Below are 6,682 nucleotides of genomic sequence, written 5' to 3' on the forward strand. Positions count from 1 at the left end.
AAGTCTCAGACCTCAGGAGGTCACTGTGCCTCAGATAGATGGATGTGAGTCCCTTTTTGTGAAATGGGGCCTTGGAGTTCAGGTGGGCCTTTTTGTTACGTACCTGTCTCCCTGCTACATATCATCGGCCCTGTTGGAGCTGCTGGATGTGTTAGCTGGATTGGCAGTTGATTTCCCCAGGCTTTTGATCCTGGGGATTTCAATCTGCCTTCCATTGGCGAGACATCCAAGTCAGCTGGGGAGTTCATGGCTTCCATGATGGCTATGGACCTAACTCTGTTAATTCACGACCCCACCCATAACAGGAAACACACGCTCGACCTGATTTTTGTCTCTGGGCAGTGGATGAATGATCTAGATTTAGGGGATATTTCTATCCAACCCTTGTCATGGTCGGATCATTTCCTCATCAGGTTTGACTTCCATACTGCTATTCCTCACTGCAGGGAGGCAGAACCGACTAGATGGTTCCGCCCCAGGTGCCTGATGGACCCTGAAAGGTTCCTGATGGAGCTTGGGACTTTTCCTGAATCCCTTGCTCACAACTCGATTGAAGCCCTAGTGGAAGCCTGGGATAGAGCGGCCACTGGGGCTTTGGATCGTGTTGTGCCTTTGGGGCCTCTGACCCGGTGTCAATCCCAGGTAGCCCCCTGGTTTATCGAGGAGCTCCGAGAGATGAAACGACGCCTAGAGAGTGGTTGGAGGGTCAGCCGGTCCAAATCTGATCGAACACTAGTAAGAATTCATATTAAATCCTACTTAGTGGCGATAAAAGTGGCAAAACGGCAACATTTTCCCACTCTTATCGCGTTTGCAGATAACTGCCCAGCCGCCCTGTTTAGGGTGACCCACTCCTTACTTAACCAAGGAGCTGGGAAAGACCCCTTGCAGGATAGGGCTGAAGAATTTGTTCAGTATCTTCAGGATAGAATCACTCAGATCCGGACAGGCTTGAACTCTGACTAGGTAGATTCGGGTGAGTCGATGGGGATGAAGCTTGTGGAGACCATCTAGGATGAGTTTGACCCTGTGACTCCTGAGGGCATGGACAGGATTATGGGGAGACTCAGTGCTGCCACTTGTGTGCTGGACCCGTGTCCCTCTTGGTTTGTCTTGGCTTCCCGGGAGGTGACTTGAGGCTGGCTCCAGGCAATTACCAACGCTTCGTTAAGAGAGGGGTTCTTTCCCACCGCCTTGAAGGAGGCGGTGGTGAGGCCCCTCCTTAAGAAGCCTTCCCTGGACCCAGCTTCTTTAGCCAACTATCGTCCCGTCTCCAACCTTCGCTTCCCACAGAGTTGGCCTCCTCAGGGTGCCGTTGGCCAGACAGTGTCAGCTAGCGATTCCCCAGGGGGAGAGCCTTCTCTGTGGGAGCGCCTTCCCTCTGGGATGAGCTTCCCCCGGAGCTTCATATAATCCCCAACCTCCGGTCCTTCCGACGCACCCTAAAAAGTTGGTTTTTCCAGCAAGCCAGTCTGGCCTGAAAAGAATAAAATAAATTATTGATCATTGTTAATTTTAATTCGATTTTTTTTAAAAAAAATGTTATTGTTATCTAATTGGGTTTGTTTGGGATATTCTATTTAATTTTTTTAACTTTTGTACTATGTGTTTCTTTTAATGTTGTACGCCGCCCTGAGTCCTTGGGAGAAGGGCGGCATATAAATCTAATAAACCAAATTAAACAAAACCAAACCTTTCAACTCTGTTAATCGGTTAATCTGATAAAAGAAAACCTCCCTTGGACCTTCCAAGCTCTTCTTCTCGGAGTCAGGTATTTATATTATCTCCCTGCCAGCCAATTGCAAGACTGAAGATTCTGCCAATTCTGCCTTAAGATGTGGCTTTAGGAGAAGCTCCCATTAAACCAGGCTCTGGGGATGTCACATTAAAGTTGCCTTACTTTTATCTGTGTTTCTCATCCTCAGCAACTTTAAGATGTGCGGACTTCAGAATTCCCCAGGCATGTTGGGTGGCTGGGAATTCTGGGGGTTGTGAAATCCATACATCTTTAAAGTTCCTGAGATTGAGAAATACCAGATTATATTAATTAATTCTGCAAAGTGCTAAATAGTTGGAGCCAGATATTTCTGAACAATTAGTCTTTTGATTACACGTTTCTTTTCTCTGCCCAAAAGTCAGCTCCCATGCGGCTAAAACAAATCTCAAGTGCAGTTAATATATGTATATATGTAGTTGTTTCTTAACAAAAAGGAATGATATATTTAAATGCAGCATTGCCTTCTAATCACAGCTATTTTTTCAGATGTTATGTTTACACAGAAAAAAATTGACAGAACCAGAGTCAGCCATTACAATACCTAACAGAATCCTTTTGTGCTCCATGTAAAGATTTTAGCCATGCAACTGCATAAACTGTGTGTGTGTGTATGGATACTCTCCAAGCATCCTTAAAAAAAATCGATGTAGGTTATTGAACCAGACTGCCTGACTCCTTCCTCTTCTGTACATTCACTATAGGCACATAAAACCTCAGGAAAGAGCAATCACAGTGAGCAATCACAGTTAGAAAATGAAGCTAAAAAACAGATGCCTCTTTTATGGAGTGTCGGGAGGAAATCCAGTTCTTTCTGAGCCAGGACAAGAAAACGAAGACAGAAATAGGCAGTTGCATTAAGAGGTGAAGTTTATTTCCAAGATATAGATACAGGCAGAGTACCAGGTAAGCTATCGGAAGTGATCGCCCTGAACCCCCTACCCTGTTTCCCTAATTAATAAGACCCCCCAGGATAATAAGCCCAATCGGGCTTTTGAGCACATGCGCTAAAATAAGTCATCACCTGAAAATAAGCCCTCTGTGAAAATATTGCAACACAGCAGCAGCCGTGAGGTGACCACACTCTCTGCCTCCTGCACCTCAAAAATAATAAGACCTCCCTGAAAATAAGGCCAATTGCTTATTTTGGAGGTCAAAAGAAAATAAGACCCTGTCTTATTTTGGGGAAAACATTGTATCACTACAAGTTCCTTAGATCAGGGGTCCCTAACCCCCAGTCCATGGGGCAGCCATGACCTTTGTTCCAAGAAAAGAGCGTGAAAGGGCATACAGAGATGCCACCTTAACAAATTCACTAGCAAGTAGAGTGGAAGTTTTTCTGGTTCCCTTTATTTCTTTATATTAAACCTAGCTAAAGAAATTCCTCCTGTCTCTCGCTTCCCTTGTCAACTGCTGTACTGTACAATACAATACAATACAATACAATACAATACAATACAATACAATACAATACAATACAATACAATACAATACAATACAATACAATACAATACAATAGCAGAGTTGGAAGGGACCTTGGAGGTCTTCTAGTCCAACCCCCTGCCTAGACAGGAAACCCTATACCATTTCAGACAAATGGCTATCCAACATACTCTTAAAGACTTCCAGTGTTGGAGCATTCACAACTTCTGGAGGCAACTTCTGTTCCACTGGTTAATTGTTCTAACTGTCAGGAAATTTCTCCTCAGTTCTAAGTTGCTTCTCTCCTTGATTAGTTTCCACCCATTGCTTCTTGTTCTACCCTCAGGTGCCTTGGAAAATAGTTTGACTCCCTCTTCTTTGTGGCAACCTCTGAGATATTGGAAGACTGCTATCATGTCTCCCCTAGTCCTTCTTTCTATTAAACTAGACATAGCCAGTTCCTGCAACCGTTCTTCATATATTTTTGTCTCCAGTCCCCTAATCATCTTTGTTGCTCTTCTCTGCACTCTTTCTAGAGTCTCCACATCTTTTCTACATCATGGAGACCAAAACTGAATCCAGTATTCCAAGTGTGGCCTTACCAAGGCATTATAAAGTGGTATTAACACTTCACATACTTGGGGTTTGGCACCATTCCTGTGCCAGAAGGACACATTGTAATTAAATATACAAACAAACACAAAAATTACAAAACAGTGTGTGTGTGTGTGTGTGTTATAGAAGGTTAGCACCCACCCCTCTCCCAGAAGAATGAAATGTTTTTGGGGAATATTTAGAAAAAGGCAGGATAAAATATTTCCCCTAAAAGAGAACTAAAAATCTTAAGGGAGACAGAAACTCAGAGCCCCAGTCCCCTGCCCCAAGATGCTGGGACAGCTTTTAGAAATGCAGATTTGGTAATCCATTACTCCCTGCAGCAAAGTCTGAACAAAGACAGATTAGCCCTCACACAAGAGCCAACACAGGGCAAAGCCATTAAGCCATAATTGGAATTATTGCATCACCCTCCAAACTTCAACTAAACTTAGCTCAGACAAACACCTAGGATTTGTATTTTGCCTATAGAGCCAGCTATGACCCCTACATAACTGCCCCATGGGAGTCTGACAACAGCCAAGAGAATAAATGTCCTTGCACAGGAACAGGAAGCTCAAGTGCAAAGCCCAAGAAAAGGTATAAAAACCTTCTCAACTCCATGTAGTCAGCTGCCCAAAAATCACACGTGCTTGGTGGTTCTGCTTCGTCAATAAATGGATCCTTTTTCCAATCAGCCTCCATTTTATCTCCAATGCCTTTCTCCCAGCTTGGAACTAAACCAGATGGATGTCTCTTCCAGCAGTGTTGACGACAATCCCATTCTTTGGCCATTTCCCAGTTCCAGTCCCTCTCTAGTGGAACCCAGAAGTTTGTATTTATTTACTGTATTTTTCAGCGTATAAGACACTCTAAAGTATAAGACACACCTAGCTTTGGGGGAGGAAAACAAGGGGGGGATCTGCCTCTGCCTCCCAGCAATTTGCCTCCTTGCAGCAAACAGCACAGACGATATAAACTGTTTGTGATATTATATTTCAGACTATACTTGTACAGAAGCTGTTAAAGTTGATGTGGCTTTCTGAAAGTATACTATTTATATGCTATTTAAAAGAAAATACAATAGCACTTGGCCTCTTTAGATCAAACATTTATTTTAAAAAGCTTCTTCATTTTATTAAGTTTTCTAGAACAATAATAAATCAGCCTTTAAAAAATAAGTGTAATAATTTGAACATTCTATAGGCATTTATAGTTATTGACTTACCTCCTTGCAGCAAACTGCCTGTTTCAGCTTAGCCTAAGCTGACCAGATTTTCAGATTGGAAAAGAGGGACGCCTTTGACCGGGGGGGGCGGGGCGGGGGGGGGGGCTTGATTAAAAAAAAATTTTTTTGTCAAAAGGTCACCCCAGGACACTGAAACCAGCATAAATATGAATCTGTTGCCAAACAAAATTTTGATCACGTGACCATGAGGATGCTGCAACGGTCGCTAAGTGTGAAAAATGGTCATCAGTCACTTTTTTCAATGCCATTGTAACTTTGGTCACTAAATGTTTTCTTTCCCCCTCCCCGAGACTCCTCACTTCTTCCTTCATTCCTCTTGCTTATCTACCTTCACCTTATCCGTCTTCTGCTCTTTCCCTCCCTTCCTTTCTCCTTCCATCCTCTCTTCTTTCCTCACTCACTCCCTTCCTCCTTTTCTCTTCCTTCCTCCTTCCATTCTTTCAGCTTCATTTCTTTTGCCTATCTACCTTCTCTGTCTTTTTGCTCTTTCCATTTCTCTCTTCCTCTTCGCTTCTGTTCCTTCCTCCTTCCCTCCTTTCCTATTTTCCTTCTGCCTATCTACCTTCACCTTCTCGGTCTTTCTGCTCTTTCCCTGTCTTCCCCTTTCCTCCCTCCCTTCTTTCCTTTCTAGTTCCATCTTTTCTTCTTTCCTCTCTCCCTCCCTTTTTCTTTTTTCCTTCCTTCCTCTTTCCTCTTGCCTATCAACTTCATCCTCTTTGTCTTTCTGCTCTTTCCCTCTCTTCCCCTTTTCTTCCTACCTCCTTCCCACTTTTCTCCCTCCCTTCTTCTTTTTCTTCTTTTTTTCTTCAATCTTCCTCCTTCTCCTCCCATTCTTTCTCCTTCCATCCATCTTTTCTCCTTCCATCTTCTCCCCCCTCCCTTCTTCTTTTTCCTTCCCCCCTCCCTCCCTCCTTCCTTCCTCTCCTTCCCTTTCTCGCACACAGGAAGGGGAGGGGAGGCTTTCTAGTCGCTTTCACAGCATAATTTCTTTATCTAACTTTTAAAAAACAGTGTGCAAATCAAACTTGAGATTTTCGTAACCTGCGAAGCACCAAGTTATTATCTTCTGTTGTTACAAATTCGCAGCTACTCCATTCTTTCCGATAGGGAACTGCATTTCCCAAGATGCCTCAGGTCCTCAAAGCGCTGAACGCGGTTTTGCAATTGACTCCAGCGAGGCCTGGTAGCCGCCGGCTGGGGTGGCTGTCAAGGCGCTGACAGCGGAGCAGACGCGCCGTTTGTTACTGCTTCCAGCAATCGAGACGGACGAGGGAAGAGGCGGTGGCGGGAAGCAACCAAGCCTTGCAGACTCGCTTCCCACCGCAGCACAGGGGCCACACAGGCGTGATTGCTTCCCACCCGGAGGTGGCGGCAAGAGCAGTGCGTTGTTGTTGTTGGGGCCAGCCTGCTCGTCCATGGCTGGAGCCGGGCAGCGACTGTAAGGACTGCTCAGGCGAGGTGCGGAGGAAGAACAGAAGGTCCCTAACGCCCGCGATGACGGCTCCAGCCATGGACGAGCAGGCTGGCCCCAACAACAACAACGCGCTGCTCTTGCCGCCATCTCCGGGTGGGAAGCAACCAAGCCTTGCAGACTCGCTTCCCACCGCAGCATAGGGGCCGCACAGGCGTGATTGCTTCCCACC

General features: G+C 45.1%; 1 pseudogene; it reads left to right on the top strand.

Moving 5' to 3' along the window:
- The first annotated feature begins 486 nt into the window (after positions 1–486).
- Positions 487–4,196, top strand: LOC148043106 (uncharacterized; annotated as a pseudogene).
- Positions 4,197–6,682: the final 2,486 nt, after the last annotated feature.

This window comes from Thamnophis sirtalis, unplaced genomic scaffold (assembly GCF_051295495.1).
Source record: "Thamnophis sirtalis isolate CommonGarterSnake01/CBP01778 unplaced genomic scaffold, rThaSir2_p1.2 scaffold_13, whole genome shotgun sequence".
NCBI lineage: Eukaryota > Metazoa > Chordata > Lepidosauria > Squamata > Natricidae > Thamnophis > Thamnophis sirtalis.